This window comes from Emydura macquarii, unplaced genomic scaffold (assembly GCF_026122565.2).
Source record: "Emydura macquarii macquarii isolate MOO-44397 ecotype Brisbane River unplaced genomic scaffold, CSIRO-AGI_Emac_v2 contig_2205, whole genome shotgun sequence".
In the NCBI taxonomy this organism is placed as follows: Eukaryota; Metazoa; Chordata; order Testudines; family Chelidae; genus Emydura; species Emydura macquarii.
Window position 1 is genome coordinate 13,354,922 of NW_027132342.1, and position 14,412 is coordinate 13,369,333.

Consider the following 14,412-nt stretch of genomic DNA (forward strand, 5'->3'; position numbering starts at 1 on the left):
TTTTTGTATTGGTCATGGAGATTTTTAGTAACATGCAGGATCAGTTGCATAATAAGGTACCCAGGAGGACACATTTCTCTTTCTTCTATTTACAAAAAGTACTGACCAACTTTGATCACTCTCGGGATACAAAATGAATGCAAAGAAATGTAAGGGGATAAGTGGTTCAGCAGTGTCTAAGTGAGTTAGGAATAAAAGCTCCACTGAAAGTCAATGTGACATTTGCTTAAGTCACTTGGGCATTTCTGAACATCTCACTGTGTATTGGTCATGGACTTATTTACTCCCCATTTCCACACCAAATTTCTATAGAAAGAATTAAAATATCAATGGTTTACTCCAAAACGTACATCATCTTCAAATACACATAGGTCCTCTTCTAATCTAGTATAAGACAGATATAGCAAAAAATGGTTGCATCTTACAGTGCAACAGGAGGGAATGATTAATGGAATTAAGTTCTAGGTTTTTCGCTTTTTAAAAATATGTATTTCAACATTAGCTATCGATAGACTTTTTCCCCTCCAAATTCACAAGCAATCTTGAGTAAATCTGTATGGCTGTAGGAAAAGCAGCCTAGGATTCCTTTGACTATGTTATGGCTGCAGAGAGAAAAATGAGAACTAAAGTACTTAGCAGTAGTATTATAGAGCAACTCAATTTCTCTTTTTCAGGTGTGGCTGCAGCAGAACCCCAGTTCATTACTTAGCAAGTGATTCTTGACACACACACACTTCATCTTTAGAAAGCTATCTCCTGGAACCATCCCCTGATGTACAATCAGGATAGAGTGAGACCATAAATAAGTGTTTTCAGATGTAACTGAGTAAGTTACCCTTGCTTAAATTGTCATAACAGATTTTATGCCATCACCTATGGGCAATAGTTTTAATTTATGAGGCTAAAGCATTCAATTATTCGTGGCATATTCCAACCAGAAACTAATGCAGCATTGCATCCAGCAGCACCTTTTTAGGAATCAGTTGAAAAGACTAAAAATGAACATGATTCACCCATGTGCTTAGAGTAAAGCATACAAGTGTTTGCAGGACTGGGGCCTGAACTAATACTTATTATAAAGCATTGGCAAAAAGGGAAGCGTCAAAGCCCATTTTGGCATAGGGATAACTTCAGTCAGGACTGAATTGCCTGGAAAGAACTTCTGAAGTAGGGGAGATTAATATAATGGAGGATATTGCCGGTGCGGTCTGATGGTTAATTGGTAGGAAGAGCTATGTGACGAAAACGTGTTGCTCACCAATAGCTAATCAATGCAACTTCTTCTTGTACACCATCGTCACCAAAAATTTAAAGATTTTCTATTCCTAATGTTTTCATCACCACTGAAACTAATCAGAGTAGGAGCAAATAGCTCTATTCTCCTCCCCCCCCAAATACCAGACATTGAGGCTGTGCTTCACCAGAAGAGGGGGTATGGGACTGAATGGGTTCTAGCTTCTCATTCTCAGCATTTGCAACTGGGAATGCAGTTACTGACAGATGTGTCAGAGATCTGACAAGTACATTCAATTGTTTTGGTGCATGTGTCTCTCCGGAGCCTATTAGGGACAATTAATCTCCTGGCTAGAAGTGAGCCCTTGGCGGAGCTGAAATCTTTCATTTTGTCTATGGGGAATTCTTTTCCTTTCCCTGCGACCCTGGACTTTGATTGATGGTCTGTACCATGATGATGGGTTGCACTGCATTAACGGAACACTGAACAGATTTTACAGAGCTGTTCCCTTCCTCATCAGTTCTTGCTGCTATTCCTAGGAGAGGCCACTCTATTATGAAAAGATTGGCATTTGCTTCAACAAGTCATTTGCTCATTAATGGAATGCTGTCACATTAAATAATTTTAAAAACAAATATCTTTACCTCATTAATATAAATGGCGTCCCTTTATATTCCGGTTTCAGTCTAGTTTACTTTTTGCCATTGTTTATACTTTTTGCATGTCTCTCAAAATTACTGAAACCCGAAGCAAGCATATTGTGGTAAGGTCAGCCTGAAAACCCTCAACCAGCAAAGCACTAAGGTACATGTTTAACTTTAAGCAGGTGAGTAGTCCTAGTGAAGTCAATGAAACTACTCATGTGCTTTAAGTTAAGCACATGCTGAAATGCTTCCCTGAATCAGGATCTAACTTCCTTGTTAAGTTGTAGAAGGAGGAAAAATGGTTGGGGGAAAATGACAGCCACCTCCCAGACCTTTTCAACCCTGAAGAACACAAGCCTCATGGATACTATGACGGATGGATGCACGCACAAAATATGATTTTCAAGGCTGTATCAAGATATCGCTCACCAGCACAAGTGGAAAAACAGGTTTTCCTCCAGACAGGGTAGGAAACGTGTCTCTCTGTCAGGATGCAAGCTAACACAGAGGATGACCACTGACATACAAAGTCAAATGCAAATGAAAAGATATGAAGTCAGCAAGAAAGCAACATGCTGGGGAAAAAGAACACAAGCCAAGAGTCCAGACAATGAACTTTGAGTGTATATGCAGAAGGCATAGAAGAGACCCCCTCATCGTGCACGCAGCAAGTAAGCGGACAGCACATTTACATATATGAAAACAGGATCTCAGCCAACCTTGGTTGAAAACACTAAAGAAAACTAACAGGTTTACCTCCTGTCTAAAAAAAAGTTCTCTCACCCAAAGTTAAGTTTAGTCTCTAGAAAGTGTCTTATGCTTTTGTTTTATACGTAGCCATTTGTTTTCAATATCCTTACACACTATCTCTTGAATCTCTTTGTTCTTTGATAATAAACTGATTCTTTTCACTACAAATGTATCTCAGTGCTGTGATGTTAAGCGAAGTGTTAGTTTTGAGCAGAATCATACAAACTGGTGTGGTAACTGTTCCTTTGGGTCAGCAGACTTCAGGGACAGCAGTCTGGGTATTTCTGTGAGTGTTTGGTAGATAAGGGGCTGAACACTACTGGTGAATGGCTTCAAAGGGACTCCGGGGCACCTTGTGTTAACCTGCAAGGCAAAGCAAGGGCTGGAACAGCCTGGAAGGAAGTGCTTGGGTGGCTAACAGGGTGGTAGTGTCAGGGAGCTGACACATTGTTAAGCACATGCAAGACTCCCTCACACTGGCATCAAGGGCTAACAAGGTGACTCTCAGTCCTGAACTCCCAGAACTATCTCAGTGACATGGCCCTTTGTGATAGAGCAACTTCTGCATTGCAGCACTTATTGGCACCTGATGATCCCACCTCAAAGTACAACAGTAAGTTTTCCTCTTGGCCTGTGTTACAGATGGTGCACGTGCGCACACACTTCTCTTGCCACCACCACCTTTCTTAAAGATATTGAAAAAAATGGATAGCAAATCTATAACTTGACACAGAGCAGCTCTTGAAAACATGCTTGGAGCACTTTTCCCTTCAGGAATATGGTTGGAGAACTCTATTCTCTAAACAATATAGTTACATTATCTTGTACCTTCTAAATCCCAGATTTCATACCAATCTCTTGCTGGTCTGACATAATGCCCCAGCTTTCTATTTTGAAGTCAGAAGGTCTCAGTGTTAAGGAAATACAGCCAGAGTCATGCATCATCTCTTCTTTTTCTCCACAAGCCAAGAAACCTAGGCAAAATGAAAACAAATGCATGCAGAGGATGTGGGCTTGAAGAAAAATGGTTGGCAGGTTGTCAGACACAATCAATTGGTGCCGTTGAATGAGGTGGCAGAGAGACCTTGAATACTGTTTGTTCCTAGTAGCACCCACGCAACCTCTCGCAGGCTGAGAGCATATGCACTGTCAGCTGCTGGTACAACTTCTGTCAAAGCACAACAGAAAGAGACTGGGCCTGAATAGCCCAGGGATGGGATGAAGTTCCTTTTACTTCTAGGTAAATACTTAAGACATTTGAATCAGTTATCTGACAGCTGGTTGGTGTTTTGTATGAAATCAGTTGACAGTCTCAGTTTGGTTAAATGAAATTCCCTGGCTTGCAAGATGCCAGAGGTCAGACTAGATGTAATGGTCCCTTTAGGTCTTGAATTCTATCAATCGGAGTTCCTACTGAACAGGTGTACATACCACATAGACAGCAAGTACTATCACAGGCAGCCTCTTTGCTGACAGTCTCAGGCGAGGCTAAGAATTGAACTACCCTGGAGATGATCTTTGTGTCAGGATGGAGACCCATTGGTAGGGCAACATGAAGAGGATTATATTGCTGTCTCTGTGCTATAAATAGAGGACCAAGAAACAGTCTACAACCTCTGGTTAACACTCACTTTACTTCCCCTTCAAAACACACCCTAACCTACAGCTTCAAAAGAAGTTTTAGGAGCAAAAGGTCTTCCAGTCTGCACTCTTTTTGGTTTACCTCAATCCCACCTACCTGCTTTTTCACTATCTGTCAGAGCTTCTCACTCTAAAGAATCTCAATTTATTTATCCTGTTTCATTCGTGATTTCAAATAGGACATTCTTTTGATCAAAATAGTTTTGCTTCATATAAACATAAATTTTGCCTTCACTGACTAGTATTGTACTGGCCTTTACTACTGCCCTCTACTGGAGCACAGGGCAGACCTAGTCACATGCACAGGATGTGAGCAGGGCTACGGAAGCAAGTAAGTTTTGTGGAACAGGAGGTTGGTTTTTTTTTCGGGGGGGGGTCCAGTTTTGCTGTTATAAGGCTACTAGCAGTTGAAGGTCGTGCTATCCCACAGGTGTGCCAGTTGGACCAAGTAATGCACCATCTGTGCACTCTCCCTCATACAGCCAATGAAACATTCATGCAAATTAGCAGTAGAGCAAGGGTGTGATTGGTCGGGTTACCTCTGATGTCACCATGATCTAGGATTCTTGTTATAGCACAGATGCTGTGAACCACTATAGTTAAACATGTATAATTGTAATTTGTTAAATTCTCAGTCATTTTGACTTAAAAATTGGACTGTAAGAGCCCATGAATCCGAATGATGAGTGAACCTGGTGATATTCTTAACAAAGAACTTTTAGCAATGCTTAGAGTTGTTCCACTGCTTCTCTCTGACTCGGACATTCTGGAATCTTATTTTATAGATTCACTCCCTCCTCGAGTTAGCTAAAGAGACTAGCAAAGATCTGAATTGAGTCAAGGTAGTGAAGATATATATATATATATATAGTCTTATAATTTGTTATCTCCCTCCCACACTTTGTTTTCTGGTGATTTTGGCTAATCTAGATTAACTCCATCTTTGTAAGTGTATCCTGTGGCATAAAAGAAATGTGACAGTCACATTGCAACACCTCCACCTGTCCTGATACACATCGGGTTTCTAGATCTACCCAACACAAACTGGGAATTTCAGATCTTGACAGCACCTCCTGCTGAACATGCCACAAGTGGTGATTTTGCTCAATGTAGCAGGTCTGCAAAGTGACATGTATCCTAGGTAACAATCTAGTGTCACTTACACTCCACAGTCCAACGAAGCATCTGTCTGAAGAGTAACAACATCACCTTTCAGAGGTGATGTTTTGTCACGGCTGAGTTTACGCCGTTAATACTACTGAAAGCTGAAGTCTTTAGCTAGCTATCCTGTATGGAAACAGCATAGATTCAGGTAAAGCAAACAAACAGAGAGCTCTCTTTATATTCAGCCAATTAGCACTTCTAACATCTCCTGAATATCAGAGGACCCAGTCTTTTTTTGCATTCCTATTGTGATGATGCAGCAGTTCTGCCCACATGCCACCTACTCGGCATTGAGAAAGCAGAATCAAGCTGTTTCTTCACAAAAGTCTGTTAGTGAAATCTCTCTGCCTATTTTTACTTCCAGCAATGGGCGAAGGAGGCACTTCAATTCCTGAAGCTATAGTTCACTTTCAGGCTTCTGTTGAATTTTTAAGCCACTCAGATCTGTTTTCTGATATCTGTGAGACAAAACAGTAATTCAGCTGAGGATGTGTCTCTCCACCTGCTCACTTCATAGGGGAAGGCAGTGAGGGTAAGGACAGCAAACAGGACTGGAAACCAGGGACCTCCCCCCGCCCCCATGTTCTGATTTTATTTCTGCCACTGATTTGCAGCGTAGCATTGGGCAAGAACTCCCATTTCTCTCCGTTTTCCCCCCTTCCCCCCATATCTATAAAATGGGTTAATTATTCAGGCTGGTTGTTGGGAAAATGTTCTGAGAAAAAAATAATCAAAGGCAGCTTTTGGACCAAAATTAAATTTTTATAGAAAATCCTCATTTTGTTCAATATTTTCTTGCTTTTCAATAAAAAAATCTAAATATCTTCAATTACTAAAAAAAATAAAGCACCAAAATGTTTTGAAAGGCTCCCACCCCCTTTGTTGTTGAAAAAGGAAAGTTTTGTGGAAATGTTGAGGACAAAATAGCTTCCTTTACATTTCCTGTAAAGAGATAATGGGTGATGTTCCCCACCAGCTCTGCTCATAGCGCTAATTTATCTTGCAGAAGTGCTGTGAGAATTAAAATAGGGTTCTACAGCACTTCCAGGATTTGAGATGCTAAATATGGTCTTTAACTGTAAACAAATCACTTTCATTATCATTTGTTAGTGGTTCATTTGAGCAACACAACCGCTGTGAGCTGTATTATCAGATGCACCAGCGAGACACTGCTCAACCAAAGAGACCATTCAGAGCAACTCTTCCATCTCCATGAGTTACTAGAGATTTGAACCTTTTCTTTGTGCTTTCACGCTGACTGCTGGAGCCCTGATCTACCTTTGCTGATCAAGTTCAAAAGTGTGTCTGGATCAAGCCATTTTTCAATGGGTGCTTCCCAGCCTGGGGGTAAAAGACTGGGATCTAGATTTGAAATTGGGTCTCATACCAGCCAGAATAATGATCAACTCTCACCAGCTCTGCCTTTTCGAGTTGTTCTAGTGCACGCGCACACACACACACACACACACAATATAAGCTCTCTCTAAAACAAATCAATCCCATATTTTAAGTCTCCTTCTCCCACTCACCTGAAGTGATCTCTCCCTCTAAAATGTCATATCTAACCAAGATTGTAAGCTCTTGGAGGCAAAGAGTAAGGGCAAGATCCTCAAATTGACATAGTTCCATTGTCTTCAGTGGGAGCTGAGGGCACTCAGGACCTAGCAGAAGGGGATCAGCCCTTCAGATCCCAGTTATTCATGGCTGACAATCTCTTTGAATGTACTTTGTTGGTCTGTCTTTATTTAATATGACTTTTTGTGGAGAGTCTCTTGACTGAGGGAAGCTGTAAGTCAGGCCTCATGATAACTCTGTGGTCTCACTGACAATAGCCAGGCCACCAGCTGAGGGCATAGGTGATGGGGAGCTTGGGCTAGAGGAGTCCCCGTGCCCTCAAATCTACCTACCTACTTCCCAACTTCCTTCCTTTGGGCATAGGGCAAGCAAAGCCCTGCATTCAGAAGTGTCACAGGCAGGAAGGGGGCACAGCAGGGGCGGGCTTATCCTAGCAATGAAAGCCAGTGGGCCAGGCTGAAAAGTTGGCTGCAGGCTCATGGGACAGGAACCTTTGAGGCCTGGGATGAGGGTGGGGCAGCTTGATCTCCTCCCACCCCCTCCAGGGTCATCCCTTCATACAGAGCCAGGGTGGAGACTGCACAGTGATCTCTCCCCCACTCCAAACACACTAGAGAGTGCGGCCTGACCAGAGAGTGAGCTCCTCCTACATGGGCATCAGGGTGAAGAGTGGGGCCTGCACCTAGAGAGCTCTTCTGCACAGACCTGGGAGCTTGATCAATCCTCCCTTACGCCAAGAATATTTTCACCCTCTGCCTAAGGCGGAGGATGGGTATTTAAATCCAGTGGGTCAGCCGTTGTTGGCAGTTCTGAAAAAGCAGTGATAATGGTGGGCTTTATTCCACCCCTGCAAAAGGTGCAGTGGCACTGTAATCAGCATTTCCTCTTCCCATCTACCAGCTAGTATGTGTTGTGTGATGACAAGGTTTGCTGCTCTTTGCTACTGCTCCAAAAAAGCTTTAGTTTTAGTGTTTTACGTTAATGTAGAGTCTTACACACTGAAGATCCTCAAGCATTTCACAAGCCATAGCACCACTAAAACACAGCCACCTCAGGAGCCAACTGCACAAGAGAGGGAAAAGGATGTTTTAGCAAAGGTTACTGTGGCAAAGTTGGAGTACCATGAGCTACAATGATCATGTGGTGTGCACAGGATATGAATCATTAATGTTTGCAGCTGAAAGACACCCACAGAGTAAACAGCCTCAATTTTATCTATCTGCCTCAGAATGATAGAGAGCTGAATCTGCTTCAGGATTTGAACCAGCAGTTCCACAACATCCTTGTGTTACACACCTGATGACTAGAACCCTGACTAAACCCATCCTTTCTGCATAAGCTGTTGCCAGTGCATACAGAATTTATGATGGACAGTGCATCTATCACTGAACAAACAAGTTCAGTTTTCCAGAACACCTCACATGATATGAAAAATGGCACAATGCCTGTAGCACTGAACTGGAGCAATGAGTCTCCCTGACTGGAATGAAATTCTCAAGCCCCATGGGAAGGTCACATATTACCTACCAGTTAAATCTACAAACTATTAACTCTATAACCTACAGAGCTCTACTTAAATATCATCCACCCACCCACCTCTTCTCACACAATTCACCACTGCTGAAGATTAGCTTTGTTAAGTCACTTAATGGCTGTCTAACATTCCATTGCTTTGAGCCACAGCAGATCACTCAGAGGCACAGGAACAAAAGGGTTAAAATTTGAGATAAATGGCATGTATGTTCCGTAGATAGCACTCATTTGGGCCAATTTAATAGATGTAACAAATTATCAGTGACACCCTGGCCAAGAATGCACACTCCCACATTGAATTTGATATATTAATATATGGTAAGGCCACATATAAAAGTTTCAGAAGGTGCAGGGAGAAACAAGCCAAATGGGGTTAAACGACTCATATGGCAGCTGTTCATGTTCCTGAAAAGAAAAATTTGCTCAATTATTCATGTTCAGCTTAAACTGAAAACGAATCCAGCTTCAACAGAGCGCTTCTCCTGCATTATTAATACCACAGAGCCAGCAGAGTCTCTGCAAAGAGACATTTCTGTGGATGGATGGAACCTGCAAATGGCTTCGTAGCCAAGCTTGTTCATAAACGGAATGAAGAGAGGGGAAGAAATATGCTATAAATCAGAAAAATAATTCATTGTGAAACGTGTCTTATAGCTAGTGCTGATGCCACGCGATAGCTTTGTAGATTCTCCATCTTGTTTCCCCACCATATTTTCAGATATAAGTGAACAGCGGAGCAGCCAAAGTTACATCTCGGTGCCTTTTTACTAGGCTTTATTATTCTTCTAGCCAATATTTGTTCATAGAGAATCCACACAGTGCAGCATCTTCTTGATGTCATGTCATGTGTTTTTATCTCCCACCTCCATTCTAACGCGGGTGCCTAGAGGTCTCCCTTTCCTCCAGTCTTCAGAGTTGAGGAGCTGAGGATTAGTTGGAGTCCTTTTCAGAAACCTGCATCACTCACAACTACTTGTCTGGGACTTAGATCCCCATTTTCTAGAAGTGGTCCCTAATTTTGGCCACCAACTCTCACTGACATCAGTGAGCTGTGACTACTCAGCACTCCAGAAAAGGTTCCCGGTGACTCAAGTCATGCACCCAAAACTGAAATGCCCAAAATTAGAGGCCATTTTGGAAACATGGAACACAACCACAAAGCCCAGTGTCAGTTTATGCTATGTTTCTTGTTTATAACCAGGGACCCTAGCTGTCGGTGATAAAGCTGAGAATTGGGGGGGAGGGATTAAAACAAAACAAAACATAAAAACCTTCATTTTAATCATGGAAAAATGCAACGCGGAACTTTATTTTCCCTAGCCACAGTATATAGAGGTATTAATTGGACACAATGTTTTATCGCTATACAGTAGACCCTCCCCCGCCATTCATCCAAGCCTCCATTATCCAGCTCTCAGTATTAAATTGAGCCACTAGCTACCCGCTGCACAGGGCTGACTGACCAAACCCTCGCCACCATCTTAAAATAAGACATAGAAAGTTGTTTGTCCCAAAATTTGATTATCCAATCAGGAGAACTGGCAATCTGGCCCCGGTCCCAGTTAGAGCAGATAAACAGGGTTCCACTGTAAATTAAAAGCACATTTAAAAAAACTCCAACCACAAGAAAGAGAGAGGTTGTGCCCACTGAATAAGTGACACTGATATATTAAAAAAAATACTCTAAAATTTAGTTATTTTTTTCCACAAAAATATAAAAACTAAAAAGGATTCTCCATAAAACACACAAATTCCATGTTTTTCCATGGCAAACTGATTTCTAGGATCCCTGTTTATGACTCCAATACAGAGCAGTGCGATTCTAGTGAGAATTCACATGTGAACGTAATGGACATGAGTATACAGTGGCCACAGATCATAAGGCCTCTTTCTGTTTAAAGGGTATGAATTGCACCTTTTAAGCCAGTCCTGCCACTGTCCTCTCTGCCTGGCATTCCTGGAGTGGTACGGCTGTCCTGCATTTAGCACCCTAACTAGATGCAAATGCAGAGCCTTTCATATGCATTTTGCTGTTGCATTTATCTGTTTTAGCAACTGCCAATGCATTGGAGGGAATGCTCTCGCTATAGAGCGAGTCCATTGGAACAAATGGACCAGGGACTCTATACCAGGGGTCACAGGACGACTGCCCTGAAAAAAGAATGCTGCCATCCCAGCCAACAGATCATTCCCCCTGCATTCTGGGATGTTTTTTGCTCCCCTCCCCCCCCCACTCTCCTCCCTCTGAAGGATCAGGAACGGCCATGACTGGACATGGGACATTGGACCGGGAGAACAAAGGCTCTGAGGTGGCACCAAACAAACATTCTCTCTCTGTCAGGTTCTTGGCTGGCTTATTCTTGCTCATATGCTCAGTACAAACTGATCATCCTATGTGGGGTCAGAAGAAATTTTCCCCCAGGTCAGATAGGCAAAAAAAAAAAAAAAAAAAAAAAAAAAACCTCCCAAAGTCACTGCTATTCTTTACAGCATGAGGGGTGCGGGTCATTTGCCAGGATTATCTGGCTCTCTCTCACTTAAACATTTCCGACACTGTGGGGGTCCCTCAGTCCCTCCTAGTCTCTGCCCGTGGCACATAATAGTCTAGTCTCCTGTGGGCTGTAATAGTTGGTCTCATTGCAGTTGTTGGATTTGGCACATGGGTAGTTCTTGGTGGCCTGTGATATACAGGAGGTCAGATGCATGATCTAGTGCTCCCTTCTGGCCTTAAACTCTGACTCTACAACAGTTCTGCTAGAATCCTCAGAGGTAGAGGCATTCCCCCACTCCAGAGTGGCATAGTAGTAATAGGTGTCTTTCACATGAATTGTGTTACCAGGTGGAAGTGACAGCTCCACCGAAGCAGCACAATATGCTGCAGGTGTGTGCAGTCTCTGGGGACCACCACAACTTTAGAACAAAGCTTTACCACCAAAATACATATGGTGTTTGTAAAACATAGCATTCTCAGCAGCCAGGCCATTATACGGTATTCCTTTAACCACAAAAGGTATGAATTGGACTGCAAATATGCTAGGACCACCCTCAGGTCCTGCAATCCAGCCCTGTGGATCTACGATGTACACTCATGGGAGAGGTAGACAATTTTTGTACCCTGAGGAAAGCATAACAGGAGTCTTCCCTTGACTGAGGTAACCAAGGGGCTATGAACTGACTTTGCACCATAACTCAGTTGTAGGAGCCTACTGCTGACTATATTGATGCAAGAAGCTGCCACAAAGCATACTTTAAAATTGTGGGGAATTTATATTGAAAAACAGATAAAATAGAGCGTGTACAAATATTTGCAACCCTACACAGTATAACAAAATAAAATCCACTTCCTTCTCCCCCTTCCACCGGGAAGCTGAATACTCTAGTCTAGAGAAGCCAAAGAACCAGCTACATCATAGTATAGAGCTTACTAATGTATTACAGCCAAAGAGATACAAGGAGAAAACCGTAAGTTCAAAACTATGTTTTGTGCTGAACCCCCATAGTACTTTACTCTTTGGGTCACTATTACATTTTATTTTGCAAGCCCTTTAAGACTTGTAACATATCCTAGGTTGACATCTAGTGGCAAAAGTACAGTTAAGCCGACAATACAAGAACGTAACTGAACAGAAATTTTATGTAGCCTCACACCACTATCCACCTGTGACAAACAGCCATGGGCACGAGTTACATTTAGCCAATCTTTATGTGCAAGGCTCAGTTGTTTGGTCAAACTTTTTCAATTCACATAATAGTAGGGACAGGCTATTACTATGGAGCCAAGGAAGCAAATGGAGTTACAGTTCTGGGCTTTTTACTAATTTTAAAGTCCTGTCCTTTGTTTTTTTTTATAGCTTTTAACAAAATTCATAGGCATTAAAGCCACAACAGATCATTATAATCATCTAGTCTGACTTCTTGCATAACAGAGGTTATAGACCATCCCACAGTAATTTCTAAATCAGGCCTGTAATTTCTGATTGAATTATAGTTCAGTCTTTTAGAAATATACCCAGTCTTCAAATCAAGACTTCAGGTGACAGAGAAGCCATCATGATCCTATGTACGTTATTCCAGTGGTTGATTACTCCCAGTTATTTCTAGTCTACTCACTTATTTCTGGTCTGAATTTGTCTAGCTTCAGCAGCCAACCATTGGATCACATTATGATTTTTTTCTGCTAGAGAGCCATCTTACTTTAAAAAATTTCTTTCCTGTGCAGGTTCTTCTAGATGACAATCAAGCCACCTCTTAACCTTCTTTTAGATATGCTGAGAGATTTAAGAAGCTCAATTTATCTAGTTTAAAGCATGTTTCCCAGAGCTCAGATCATTCTAGTAGCTCTTTCCAGTTTTTCCAATACTCTTTTTGAAGTATTGCCAGGTACTTGAGCACCTTACATTAATTAATTCAGTTTGGGTGTAATGGGCACTGATATAGATGTTTACAATCCACTTTACAGCTACTGGGGATTTCAGTCTCTTCATACTGCAGAAGAGTCATGGCTTTAACTATTTCTAGTCTCATTAACAGTTTGATGCTATTGGGATACTTCTGGTATATTGCATGTACCTTTATTTTTCTCAGTGCTTTTTATTGAGACTATAGTATTATGGGTATCTGGTCAGGCAACATCAAAATTCCACCCATAAAACTTGTAAAATACATCTTAATACACTGGACTCAGGAATCTATCTGCAGAAGGGAGCCAGGTTTGGGTCTCAAGCCCAAGTGACGCTAACAGCAGCTGAGAAAACAGTGAAAGTAATGCACTACATGCTTAGTAGGGAAGAAGTTCCTTACCTTGTTGTCCAGTGATATTCCAGGGCTCAAGGAGACACAGATGGATTGTGAAATAGTTTTCAAGTAGCTCTCTGTGGTCAGGAGTCACAGCAATGCAGAGCTGGTAGGGAAGGAGAAGAAAAGTGAAATAAATGGCAGAACTCACACACAAAGAAAAGTATATCCAAGGTCAAAGTCTGTAAATCTCATATCCCATACAAGGTTTTTGGTTTTTTGTTTGTTTTCAATAGATCTTCTGTTTACCTTAAGACACATTTTCTTCCTAGTTTATTTCAAGTTCTGCTAAAGTTTCTGCACCCCAGAAGAGTCTTAAAAGGCAAAAGGGCTGGATTGAGAGTATTGCAAGGAGTCTGTTTCAGGAATCAGGACTAGTGATAAGCTTCTGTTAGTACAGCATACAGCAGCTCATCTCTTGAGCAGGCCTAACCACCAAGACTGCAGTACAGAACCACTCTCAGCTCACCCCTGGAACCAAATTTTCACAGCCCTTAACAGTCTGGGATCACAAATGACCCAAGGACAATTTTTCCATCTGCAACCTACCTAGAAAACTGTGCTCATCAGGGATATAAATTAGTGGATTCTAACTCCAACTAAAGGGTACATCCACTTTGTGTAAGATCAAAAGCTACTCATTTCCTGGGGCGGGGCATGGCTTTTAATACCAAAAGTAACTCACACTACACAAACGCTTACTGATATCATTAAGTTCTCACCATCAACTCCCCCCTTGGTAAAAGGCTGCTCCCACCTCCTCTTCTGTAGTCAGGGTGGAGTTTAACAAGCCACACCTGCCCCAGTGAGTCAGCAGGAATTAACTAGAAGCTCTGTGCAGGGCTGCCAAGTTCTAACACCTGTTAACAGCATGGGGCCAACAGGAGATTTCTGTTACACTGCTGAGAGTGGAAACTTTCACCCCCTGATGCACAGTTCATTTATTCTTAGCAGCCCACTTTCAATAGTAGGGACTGAAGAGTAAGAGAAGACGAATAGGAGACCATTCAAGTTAAGAGAAAGGCTCAACCCTAGGACCATGAAAGCAGTGTCTCTTTTCCAAATAATTATCTGCTT

The 14,412-nt window shown here is 42.0% G+C and overlaps 1 protein-coding gene across 1 annotated transcript in view; it reads right to left on the bottom strand.

Moving 5' to 3' along the window:
* Positions 1-13,859, bottom strand: part of SYN3 (synapsin III) — a 299,108-nt gene extending 285,249 nt beyond the window's left edge. Inside the window, exons 1-2 of the mRNA XM_067559393.1 lie at positions 13,585-13,859; positions 13,342-13,441 (exon numbers count right to left, since the gene is read on the bottom strand). The gene's annotated coding sequence lies outside the window, so the exon portion shown is untranslated. The remainder of the gene's footprint in view (positions 1-13,341; positions 13,442-13,584) is intronic.
* Positions 13,860-14,412: the final 553 nt, after the last annotated feature.